Source organism: Pseudophryne corroboree, chromosome 5 (assembly GCF_028390025.1).
Source record: "Pseudophryne corroboree isolate aPseCor3 chromosome 5, aPseCor3.hap2, whole genome shotgun sequence".
NCBI classification, from domain to species: Eukaryota; Metazoa; Chordata; class Amphibia; order Anura; family Myobatrachidae; genus Pseudophryne; species Pseudophryne corroboree.
This window is the reverse complement of record NC_086448.1, coordinates 716,960,460-716,973,345: the sequence shown is the minus strand read 5'-3', so window position 1 is coordinate 716,973,345 and position 12,886 is coordinate 716,960,460. Positions and strand designations below refer to the sequence as shown.

Genomic DNA, 12,886 nt, shown 5'->3' with positions numbered 1-12,886 from the left:
GTGTATATATATATGTGTATATATATATATAATTATATATACACACACACACACACACACACACACACACACACACACACACAGACACACTAGTTTTACGGACCCAGCATATACTGGGTCACCTCAGTCCCCACCCCCGTGATTGGCTCTGCCCAGTTCTGGAAACCCCCCCATGCAAATCCTGCGTTTGCCACTGTTCCTGGGGCCTAATCTGCACTTATTGCCTAATTGAGATCTGATCGCAGCAGCAAAACAGTTGGGTGGGGTGTGTTCAAGCTGAAATCTAAATTGCAGTGTAAAAATAAAGCAGAGAGTATTTATCCTGTACAGAAACAATATATCCCACCCAAATCTAACTCTCTCTGCACATGTTATATCTGCCCCACCTGCAGTGCACATGGTTTGCCCAACTGCTAAAAATTTGCTGCTGCGATCAGATCTGAATTACACCTATAAACATAAACTGCTCTGATACACTAACAGCATGGAACTTCAAATAGGGCTTCGCTGCAAATACACCAGACCTGTGCATGCACAGCTGATGCCCTTGCAATAGACTTGTGAGACCGGAGCTGCATTGGGTCATATCACAAATTGTGCTATGGGGGCCAGCAATGCATTGTTCTGCAGCTGAGAAGTGACTTTTTATACATTAATATTTGATTGCAGTTTTTAATTCTATCATTAAACTCCTTAACGGCAGATATCAGCTCACAAAGCCGAACATGTATCTAAATCCCATCTCTTTAATAGCAGCAACGGAGGGGAAAATGGTCAGCTTTATTTTAGAGTATAAAACTAGGGAGGTATGATGACAAAGAAAGAGCAGCCTCAGCAGTGACGTAACTAGACATTTTGGTGCCGTGTTTCAGAAAGAGAATTGGGGCCCCCTCCCCACCCACTTTTAAAATAGGTAAAGATGCAGGGTAAAAATATAGGGGCGTGACTGTATGGGGAAGGGACACGGCTACAGAATAGTGTCAATTCACATTACACCACACAGCAGTGTCCTTTATTCACATTGCACCCCACAGTAGTGTCCCTTATAAACATAGAATAACAGAATAAAGCCCCTTATACAAGTTATGCCATGTACAGCCCCTTATACCCATTATGCCAGGTAGAGTCCATTATACACATTATGCCAGGTAGAGCCCCTTATACATATTACGCCAGGTAGAGCACGTTATACACATTATGCCAGGTACAGCCTCTTATACACATTACGCCAAGTGCATCCCCTTATACACATTTTACCAGCTAGAGCTCATTATACACATTATGCCAGGAACAGCCCCTATGTTGTGTGTGTTTTACTTACTTAAGGTAAGAGGTTGGATGGAGTAACATGACGGTGAGGTGATAGGTTAAGAGGAGAGACAGGCCGGTGAGGGGTGAGGTTTGGAGGGGAAACATCCCGGCCTGAGATTGCATCCTGACCACCAGTTTGTCGGCAGTGGGGCGAACAAAAGAGTCCCCTTGCAGGTTCACTGTGCTCACCACTGTGTGGCCTCAGTGGCTCTATGCACTCACCACAGGATATGTTCCCACTCTATGGTTGTCGTGGACACCCACGAGTGGTAATAGTTCTGTAGCACCAGTATTCCGGCTGTCGGCATTGCCGGCTGTCAGAATTTCATCTGTCGGTATCCTGACTGCCGGGATCCTGACAGCAGGCACATTAAATGGATCCCATTACTGACTAAAGAGGAGATGTCATTGTCTTATGCACGCCGACAGAAATGTACCATAGAGCACCAGGGCAGGCCGAACCGTCAGCGCCCCCTTCACCTCTTTGTCAATCTTGTGGCTTTTTCCTGAGGTAACTTCCCCTGCGTTGGTCAGCTCCCAGCGGCCATTACCTCACACTGCTGCTACCCTGTCTGACAGCCGCTGACTGTTGCCTCCCAGGAACCACTCTACAGGAGAGAAGGGGGCAGAGCGCACGGGGTAGACAGTGTGCACTGCCCTGACTGCAATATCTACTAGAGATGAGCGGGTTCGGTTTCTCTGAATCCGAACCCGCCAGAACTTCATGTTTTTTTTCACGGGTCCGAGCGACTCGGATCTTCCCGCCTTGCTCGGTTAACCCGAGCGCGCCCGAACGTCATCATGACGCTGTCGGATTCTCGCGAGGCTCGGATTCTATCGCGAGACTCGGATTCTATATAAGGAGCCGCGCGTCGCCGCCATTTTCACACGTGCATTGAGATTGATAGGGAGAGGACGTGGCTGGCGTCCTCTCCGTTTAGACACTTGATTTACTAATTTTGGGGAGCATTAGGAGTACTCAGTAGTGTACAGTGCAGAGTTTTGCTGATAGTGACCAGTGACCACCACTTTTATTTATAATCCGTTCTCTGCCTGAAAAAAGCGATACACAGCACACAGTGACTCAGTCACATACATACCATATCTGTGTGCACTGCTCAGGCTCAGGCCAGTGTGCTGCATCATCTATATATATTATATATCTGTCTGACTGCTCAGCTCACACAGCTTATAATTGTGGGGGAGACTGGGGAGCACTACTGCAGTGCCAGTTATAGGTTATAGCAGGAGCCAGGAGTACATAATATTATATTAAAATTAAACAGTGCACACTTTTGCTGCAGGAGTGCCACTGCCAGTGTGACTAGTGACCAGTGCCTGACCACCAGTATATAATATTAGTAGTATACTATCTCTTTATCAACCAGTCTATATTAGCAGCAGACACAGTACAGTGCGGTAGTTCACGGCTGTGGCTACCTCTTTGTCGGCACTCGGCAGCCCGTCCATAATTGTATATACCAGTGACCTAACCGTGGTTTTTTTTTCTTTCTTTATACATACATACTAGTTACGAGTATACTATCTCTTTATCAACCAGTCTATATATTAGCAGCAGACACAGTACAGTGCGGTAGTTCACGGCTGTGGCTACCTCTGTGTCGGCACTCGGCAGCCCGTCCATAATTGTATATACCACCTAACCGTGGTTTTTTTTTCTTTCTTTATACATACATACTAGTTACGAGTATACTATCTCTTTATCAACCAGTCTATATATTAGCAGCAGACACAGTACAGTGCGGTAGTTCACGGCTGTGGCTACCTCTGTGTCGGCACTCGGCAGCCCGTCCATAATTGTATATACCACCTAACCGTGGTTTTTTTTTCTTTCTTTATACATACATACTAGTTACGAGTATACTATCTCTTTATCAACCAGTCTATATATTAGCAGCAGACACAGTACAGTGCGGTAGTTCACGGCTGTGGCTACCTCTGTGTCGGCACTCGGCAGCCCGTCCATAATTGTATATACCACCTAACCGTGGTTTTTTTTTCTTTCTTTATACATACATACTAGTTACGAGTATACTATCTCTTTATCAACCAGTCTATATATTAGCAGCAGACACAGTACAGTGCGGTAGTTCACGGCTGTGGCTACCTCTGTGTCGGCACTCGGCAGCCCGTCCATAATTGTATATACCACCTAACCGTGGTTTTTTTTCTTTCTTTATACATACATACTAGTTACGAGTATACTATCTCTTTATCAACCAGTCTATATATTAGCAGCAGACACAGTACAGTGCGGTAGTTCACGGCTGTGGCTACCTCTGTGTCGGCACTCGGCAGCCCGTCCATAATTGTATATACCACCTAACCGTGGTTTTTTTTTCTTTCTTTATACATACATACTAGTTACGAGTATACTATCTCTTTATCAACCAGTCTATATATTAGCAGCAGACACAGTACAGTGCGGTAGTTCACGGCTGTGGCTACCTCTGTGTCGGCACTCGGCAGCCCGTCCATAATTGTATATACCACCTAACCGTGGTTTTTTTTTCTTTCTTTATACATACATACTAGTTACGAGTATACTATCTCTTTATCAACCAGTCTATATATTAGCAGCAGACACAGTACAGTGCGGTAGTTCACGGCTGTGGCTACCTCTGTGTTGGCACTCGGCAGCCCGTCCATAATTGTATATACCACCTAACCGTGGTTTTTTTTTCTTTCTTTATACATACATACTAGTTACGAGTATACTATCTCTTTATCAACCAGTCTATATATTAGCAGCAGACACAGTACAGTGCGGTAGTTCACGGCTGTGGCTACCTCTGTGTCGGCACTCGGCAGCCCGTCCATAATTGTATATACCACCTAACCGTGGTTTTTTTTTCTTTCTTTATACATACATACTAGTTACGAGTATACTATCTCTTTATCAACCAGTCTATATATTAGCAGCAGACACAGTACAGTGCGGTAGTTCATGGCTGTGGCTACCTCTGTGTCGGCACTCGGCAGCCCGTCCATAATTGTATACTAGTATCCAATCCATCCATCTCCATTGTTTACCTGAGGTGCCTTTTAGTTGTGCCTATTAAAATATGGAGAACAAAAATGTTGAGGTTCCAAAATTAGGGAAAGATCAAGATCCACTTCCACCTCGTGCTGAAGCTGCTGCCACTAGTCATGGCCGAGACGATGAAATGCCAGCAACGTCGTCTGCCAAGGCCGATGCCCAATGGCATAGTACAGAGCATGTCAAAACCAAAACACCAAATATCAGTAAAAAAAGGACTCCAAAACCTAAAATAAAATTGTCGGAGGAGAAGCGTAAACTTGCCAATATGCCATTTACCACACGGAGTGGCAAGGAACGGCTGAGGCCCTGGCCTATGTTCATGGCTAGTGGTTCAGCTTCACATGAGGATGGAAGCACTCAGCCTCTCGCTAGAAAACTGAAAAGACTCAAGCTGGCAAAAGCACCGCAAAGAACTGTGCGTTCTTTGAAATCCCAAATCCACAAGGAGAGTCCAATTGTGTCGGTTGCGATGCCTGACCTTCCCAACACTGGACGTGAAGAGCATGCGCCTTCCACCATTTGCACGCCCCCTGCAAGTGCTGGAAGGAGCACCCGCAGTCCAGTTCCTGATAGTCAGATTGAAGATGTCAGTGTTGAAGTACACCAGGATGAGGAGGATATGGGTGTTGCTGGCGCTGGGGAGGAAATTGACCAGGAGGATTCTGATGGTGAGGTGGTTTGTTTAAGTCAGGCACCCGGGGAGACACCTGTTGTCCGTGGGAGGAATATGGCCGTTGACATGCCAGGTGAAAATACCAAAAAAATCAGCTCTTCGGTGTGGAGGTATTTCACCAGAAATGCGGACAACAGGTGTCAAGCCGTGTGTTCCCTTTGTCAAGCTGTAATAAGTAGGGGTAAGGACGTTAACCACCTCGGAACATCCTCCCTTATACGTCACCTGCAGCGCATTCATAATAAGTCAGTGACAAGTTCAAAAACTTTGGGTGACAGCGGAAGCAGTCCACTGACCAGTAAATCCCTTCCTCTTGTAACCAAGCTCACGCAAACCACCCCACCAACTCCCTCAGTGTCAATTTCCTCCTTCCCCAGGAATGCCAATAGTCCTGCAGGCCATGTCACTGGCAAGTCTGACGAGTCCTCTCCTGCCTGGGATTCCTCCGATGCATCCTTGCGTGTAACGCCTACTGCTGCTGGCGCTGCTGTTGTTGCCGCTGGGAGTCGATGGTCATCCCAGAGGGGAAGTCGTAAGCCCACTTGTACTACTTCCAGTAAGCAATTGACTGTTCAACAGTCCTTTGCGAGGAAGATGAAATATCACAGCAGTCATCCTACTGCAAAGCGGATAACTGAGTCCTTGACAACTATGTTGGTGTTAGACGTGCGTCCGGTATCCGCCGTTAGTTCACAGGGAACTAGACAATTTATTGAGGCAGTGTGCCCCCGTTACCAAATACCATCTAGGTTCCACTTCTCTAGGCAGGCGATACCGAGAATGTACACGGACGTCAGAAAAAGACTCACCAGTCTCCTAAAAAATGCAGTTGTACCCAATGTCCACTTAACCACGGACATGTGGACAAGTGGAGCAGGGCAGGGTCAGGACTATATGACTGTGACAGCCCACTGGGTAGATGTATGGACTCCCGCCGCAAGAACAGCAGCGGCGGCACCAGTAGCAGCATCTCGCAAACGCCAACTCTTTCCTAGGCAGGCTACGCTTTGTATCACCGCTTTCCAGAATACGCACACAGCTGAAAACCTCTTACGGCAACTGAGGAAGATCATTGCGGAATGGCTTACCCCAATTGGACTCTCCTGTGGATTTGTGGCATCGGACAACGCCAGCAATATTGTGTGTGCATTAAATATGGGCAAATTCCAGCACGTCCCATGTTTTGCACATACCTTGAATTTGGTGGTGCAGAATTTTTTAAAAAACGACAGGGGCGTGCAAGAGATGCTGTCGGTGGCCAGAAAAATTGCGGGACACTTTCGGCGTACAGGCACCACGTACAGAAGACTGGAGCACCACCAAAAACTACTGAACCTGCCCTGCCATCATCTGAAGCAAGAAGTGGTAACGAGGTGGAATTCAACCCTCTATATGCTTCAGAGGTTGGAGGAGCAGCAAAAGGCCATTCAAGCCTATACAATTGAGCACGATATAGGAGATGGAATGCACCTGTCTCAAGTGCAGTGGAGAATGATTTCAACGTTGTGCAAGGTTCTGATGCCCTTTGAACTTGCCACACGTGAAGTCAGTTCAGACACTGCCAGCCTGAGTCAGGTCATTCCCCTCATCAGGCTTTTGCAGAAGAAGCTGGAGGCATTGAAGAAGGAGCTAAAAGGGAGCGATTCCGCTAGGCATGTGGGACTTGTGGATGCAGCCCTTAATTCGCTTAACAAGGATTCACGGGTGGTCAATCTGTTGAAATCAGAGCACTACATTTTGGCCACCGTGCTCGATCCTAGATTTAAAGCCTACCTTGGATCTCTCTTTCCGGCAGACACAGGTCTGCTGGGGTTGAAAGACCTGCTGGTGACAAAATTGTCAAGTCAAGCGGAACGCGACCTGTCAACATCTCCTCCTTCACATTCTCCCGCAACTGGGGGTGCGAGGAAAAGGCTCAGAATTCCGAGCCCACCCGCTGGCGGTGATGCAGGGCAGTCTGGAGCGACTGCTGATGCTGACATCTGGTCCGGACTGAAGGACCTGACAACGATTACGGACATGTCGTCTACTGTCACTGCATATGATTCTCTCAACATTGATAGAATGGTGGAGGATTATATGAGTGACTGCATCCAAGTAGGCACGTCACACAGTCCGTACTTATACTGGCAGGAAAAAGAGGCAATTTGGAGGCCCTTGCACAAACTGGCTTTATTCTACCTAAGTTGCCCTCCCACAAGTGTGTACTCCGAAAGAGTGTTTAGTGCCGCCGCTCATCTTGTCAGCAATCGGCGTACGAGGTTACATCCAGAAAATGTGGAGAAGATGATGTTCATTAAAATGAATTATAATCAATTCCTCCGCGGAGACATTGACCAGCAGCAATTGCCTCCACAAAGTACACAGGGAGCTGAGATGGTGGATTCCAGTGGGGACGAATTGATAATCTGTGAGGAGGGGGATGTACACGGTGATATATCGGAGGGTGAAGATGAGGTGGACATCTTGCCTCTGTAGAGCCAGTTTTTGCAAGGAGAGATTAATTGCTTCTTTTTTGGGGGGGGTCCAAACCAACCCGTCATATCAGTCACAGTCGTGTGGCAGACCCTGTCACTGAAATGATGGGTTGGTTAAAGTGTGCATGTCCTGTTTTGTTTATACAACATAAGGGTGGGTGGGAGGGCCCAAGGACAATTCCATCTTGCACCTCTTTTTTCTTTTCTTTTTCTTTGCATCATGTGCTGATTGGGGAGGGTTTTTTGGAAGGGACATCCTGCGTGACACTGCAGTGCCACTCCTAGATGGGCCCGGTGTTTGTGTCGGCCACTAGGGTCGCTAATCTTACTCACACAGCTACCTCATTGCGCCTCTTTTTTTCTTTGCGTCATGTGCTGTTTGGGGAGGGTTTTTTGGAAGGGACATCCTGCGTGACACTGCAGTGCCACTCCTAGATGGGCCCGGTGTTTGTGTCGGCCACTAGGGTCGCTAATCTTACTCACACAGCTACCTCATTGCGCCTCTTTTTTTCTTTGCGTCATGTGCTGTTTGGGGAGGGTTTTTTGGAAGGGACATCCTGCGTGACACTGCAGTGCCACTCCTAGATGGGCCCGGTGTTTGTGTCGGCCACTAGGGTCGCTAATCTTACTCACACAGTCAGCTACCTCATTGCGCCTCTTTTTTTCTTTGCGTCATGTGCTGTTTGGGGAGGGTTTTTTGGAAGGGCCATCCTGCGTGACACTGCAGTGCCACTCCTAGATGGGCCCGGTGTTTGTGTCGGCCACTAGGGTCGCTAATCTTACTCACACAGCTACCTCATTGCGCCTCTTTTTTTCTTTGCGTCATGTGCTGTTTGGGGAGGGTTTTTTGGAAGGGCCATCCTGCGTGACACTGCAGTGCCACTCCTAGATGGGCCCGGTGTTTGTGTCGGCCACTAGGGTCGCTAATCTTACTCACACAGCTACCTCATTGCGCCTCTTTTTTTCTTTGCGTCATGTGCTATTTGGGGAGGGTTTTTTGGAAGTGACATCCTGCGTGACACTGCAGTGCCACTCCTAGATGGGCCCGGTGTTTGTGTCGGCCACTAGGGTCGCTTATCTTACTCACACAGCGACCTCGGTGCAAATTTTAGGACTAAAAATAATATTGTGAGGTGTGAGGTATTCAGAATAGACTGAAAATGAGTGTAAATTATGGTTTTTGAGGTTAATAATACTTTGGGATCAAAATGACCCCCAAATTCTATGATTTAAGCTGTTTTTTAGTGTTTTTGGAAAAAAACACCCGAATCCAAAACACACCCGAATCCGACAAAAATAATTCGGTGAGGTTTTGCCAAAACGCGTTCGAACCCAAAACACGGCCGCGGAACCGAACCCAAAACCAAAACACAAAACCCGAAAAATTTCAGGCGCTCATCTCTAATATCTACAGCACAGGTACATATACCAGTGGCCAATTGGTGGGATTATGAATGGTGCGCCCACACTGCAAATGCGGTGGGTAAGGCACCTTCTGCACACACCTAGTTACGGTTCTGAGCCACAGTAACTCTAATCTGTACCACTGTTCGCTAATATAAATCTAAATAATGACTTGCAATTTTTAGTTAGCATTCAAAATGCAATGATTGCCAGCAAAGGCATTATGGCACTTAATTTTTTTGCAGTGCATATGCTACTGGTGTCAGCTCTATAAATATTATTATTATTATTATTATTATTATTATTATTATCTTTACAATGCTGTTGAAGTCCTTTGAGTGCAGATGACATGTATACTTTATATTTCATTGTTAAATTACAATGCAGATAAACCAAAGAACTAGGAAAGGCATTTTATATGACTGGAGAGGTTTAAACCCCAAGGCTGACAGCATACAATTTTCCAGCAGATGACAATTAAATGGTGTTTCTGTGTTGCTTGACAGATTGCTTAATACAGTAGGAGTTAGCTTAATGGGTAAACTTTTGGGTGAGGTTTCATTATCATCTAGTTGGTTTTGTAAGGATATGGCCTCTTTTCCTTCCTTCAGAATTTTCTTCCCATCCACTGCGGGTGATCAATTCAAATAGCATTTTTTGTATTATCGTAATATAATATTATATATAGTTATTTAATAGGGAATAGATATTCAGATAAAAACATATAAAGAATACCTCCCAAAAAGGGTAATGGCCTCACCAGGAAGGTCATACTTGCGAGTCACACCCCCCATTTCCAACATACTAGGGCAGGAGTGGGCATTGGGCCTAATTCAGACTGGATCGCTGCAGCAGCAGCGATCACAGTCTTACTGCCTTTGAGGAGTGTGCTTGCGCAGCGGGCACACTGCGCGTGCTGGGGAGGCACTGACAGCTAACTCCCTCCCCCCATAGAGGGGGAAAAAAAGTGTAGTCCCCCACACATCACTAAAACCAGCACCAGGCAGAACCAGCCAGGGGGGGTAATGCCAAAACAGGGGAGACACTCAGTGTGGGGTCCCCATGCCATAACATTAATCAGCCCCCTAAGCTAGTCAGCCCAGGGCTGGAATTCCTCAGAAAGTGGGGACCCCAAAAAATAAAAATGGGGTCCCCCCTCCCGAGCACCCCTGGTGGCGGTGGGTGCGGGGTTTATTGTATGTTAATATTGTTCTTCACAGGTGGCCTAAAGATCCCAGCAAGCCTGCCCCAGCATGCTGGCACTTGGAGAACCACAAGTGCCAGCATGCCCAGGCATAGAGGGCCCGCTGGCACCTGTAAAGAAAATATTAAAATAAAACACCACACTGTCTTAAAAAAAGTTTTATTAGTCTGGGTCTCTTCACCTGGGTGCGGTGGCCTTTAAGCTCTTTTGCATGGCCACCGCCTTCCCAGGGCTTCCGGTGTCTTCACCTGGGGGTCCGCCACCTCCCAAGTGCTTACAGCTTCTTCCTCCGGCGTCTTCACCTGGGAGGCAGCGGCATTTAAGCTCTTTTGCATGGCGGCTGCCTTCCCAGGGCTTCCGGTGTCTTAACCTGGGGAGCGGAGGCCTTTAAGCTCTTTTGCATGACTGCTGCCTCCCCAGGGCTTCCGGCATCTTCACCTGGTGGGTGGTGGCTGTTAAGTTCTTTTGCATAGCTGCCGCCCATCCAGGACTTCCATTGCGTCTCCTTTCTTCAGGAGCTCTTCACTGCTCGTCCTCCGCCATCGGACTGATGCTGCTGCCTCGCGCTGACTTATATACGCCAGCACCACCGCCGCACCCATACAGTGATGGCCGATCACTGTGGCCTCACTGACAGGGGCCTGCTTTCATGGGTTGAAAGCACGTCCCTGTATGAAAGCGGCACTTCTAATGGTGCCGCTTTCCTATGTATTTTCAATGGGCTTTTACTGCCCATGGCTTTGCCCCGCCCCCACCCGCCCCCCACTCCAACACCTTTCCCATTGACAACGGGAGGCACCACGATCGGTGCCTTCCAACCCCATTTAAACAGTCATAATAATTAGATTAATACAAAGAAGATAGTTATGACTCATAAGTATCTTCTTTGTATTATTTTAATCATTAATGACAGGGGAGGCACTGCCTTCCCTGCCTCCCCTGACTGCACGTCCCTTATGTACGCACACCAGGAGACAAGTGATTTGCTAAAAGCATCTCAGGGCTGTGATCGCCTTTGCCTGATTGACAGTGGCAGTCGCGCGGCAGGAGGGGGCATTAGAACGCCATTGGCGTGGCACGGTCTGGACAGCGCAGGCATGTCCGGAGCATTGTGGGGGTGGGCCACGGTGGATAGCCGCCTGCCAGTGCGCAGGAGCTACTCAGTAGGTGCTAAAGCATCATTGCCGTGCGATGCATTTGCACCCGTGCTGGGGGGGGGGGGCAGAGCCAGACATGCGATGCGTATTAGCCTGTGCTGGGCGTCCCCCCACATGTCTTGGAAACTGATCGTAACTCTATATAAAATGTATATAGTTATACAATTACCGTCCGGATTTCATATAATGCATAAATCAAAACATATGACATTTGGTGCTCTTAAAACACTAACCTATCTTACACAGAGAAGTTTTCTCCTAAAAACATATATTTTAACTTTAGTGCACATATAAGAACTCCACTAATTAAAAATAACTGCCTTTAGGTGACTCCTATGACCTCGCAGGCGTCCCTGCAATGACTCAGGTAGGGGAGCGTACTCCCTATTCCCCCTTAGCACTGGGGTCCGGATGTCCGGATACTGAGTAACATGATAGAATATTGAGACAGCAGACACTCACTTGAAAAGTTGATCTAGCCGGCCGGCTATAAACTCACTTGTCCACATACGCGTTTCTCCGCCTTAGTGTACCCAGTGAGGAAGCCGCCGAGGGTACACTAAGGCGGAGAAACGCGTATGTGGACAAGTGAGTTTATAGCCGGCCGGCTAGATCAACTTTTCAAGTGAGTGTCTGCTGTCTCAATATTCTACCATCTTACTCAGTATCCGGACATCCGGACCCCAGTGCTAAGGGGGAATAGGGAGTACGCTCCCCTACCTGAGTCATTCATCTCATAATCAGAGGCAGATGTGACACCCTAGTGCTAAAGGGAAGATCTCACGACCAGCTTGACATAATCATATTGAGAATGCCGTTTTGCTGACTTATGGACATTCATATACCTGAGCTCCATTATATTTCATTCAGAGGCAGCTGGGATACTCCAATGCTAAAAGGAAGGATATATTACCAAGTCCATAAAATTTGTTCCAACTAATACTGCTTTATTGACCTATAATCCTTGGGACAGTTCATAATGAGTGATTGAGGTAACAATTTACCAATTTCTTTCCGTCATAAAAGCAAACGGACAGTTTACAAGTTATCTTATATTGCAGGGACGCCTGCGAGGTCATAGGAGTCACCTAAAGGCAGTTATTTTTAATTAGTGGAGTTCTTATATGTGCACTAAAGTTAAAATATATGTTTTTAGGAGAAAACTTCTCTGTGTAAGATAGGTTAGTGTTTTAAGAGCACCAAATGTCATATGTTTTGATTTATGCATTATATGAAATCCGGCCGGTAATTGTATAACTATATACATTTTATATATTTTTACATTTTATTGTGGGAATGAATAAAAAGCCTTAATTAAATGCTAAGCGCAGTTCCAAGTTTTTTTGTTTTTTCTTGTTGCATCTAAGTGGTGGCAGAGGAACCAAGCCCCAGGAACGTGCGGCTAACATTTGATTTAAACATCAGCGCCCAATTTTGAGTTTTTTCCTCTGATCGTAACTCTGCTAAATTTAGCACATCTACGATCAGATCTGAATTACCCCCAATAAGCGCGCTCCAGATGCTGTTGAACTACACATCCCATGGCCAAATAGCAAAACTGTGGCAGGGCAGGCTGGGGTGTGTAGTTCTACATCA

General features: G+C 46.8%; 1 protein-coding gene across 2 annotated transcripts in view; it reads left to right on the top strand.

Annotated features, from left to right (window-relative positions):
• The window catches only part of HNF4G (hepatocyte nuclear factor 4 gamma), a 282,814-nt gene that overhangs the window by 219,145 nt on the left and 50,783 nt on the right, over window positions 1–12,886 (top strand). The gene's annotated exons all lie outside the window — the stretch shown is intronic.